Below are 419 nucleotides of genomic sequence, written 5' to 3' on the forward strand. Positions count from 1 at the left end.
TGGCGCTGGGGGGCATTGGGGACACTGAGATGTCCCTGGGGACAGCGGGATGGCGCTGGAGGGTACTGGGCGCCCTGGGATGGCGCTGGGGGGCAGTGGGGACACTGAGATGTCCCTGGGGACAGCGGGATGGCGCTGGGGGGCGGCAGGCACCCTGACATGGCGCTGGGGGGCGCTGTGCGACACCGCTCGCCTCCCCTCGCGGTTGCCAGGCAACGCCGCCGCACGCCAGCGCATGCGTGTCGGCGCCCCCCTACTCGGGGGTGGGCGGGGCAGAGCGGCGGGAGCACGAGCACTTCCGCGCCGCCCCGCGGCGGAGGGACTACATGTCCCGGCATGCAGCGCGGCGGCGCGCCTACAGCTCCCGGCGTGCCCCGCGCGGCGGCGGGCCGGTCGCGGGAGCGGGGGGACGCGCCGCC

This window comes from Nothoprocta perdicaria, unplaced genomic scaffold (genome assembly GCF_003342845.1).
Source record: "Nothoprocta perdicaria isolate Ctin4 unplaced genomic scaffold, notPer1 scaffold_59, whole genome shotgun sequence".
In the NCBI taxonomy this organism is placed as follows: Eukaryota; Metazoa; Chordata; class Aves; order Tinamiformes; family Tinamidae; genus Nothoprocta; species Nothoprocta perdicaria.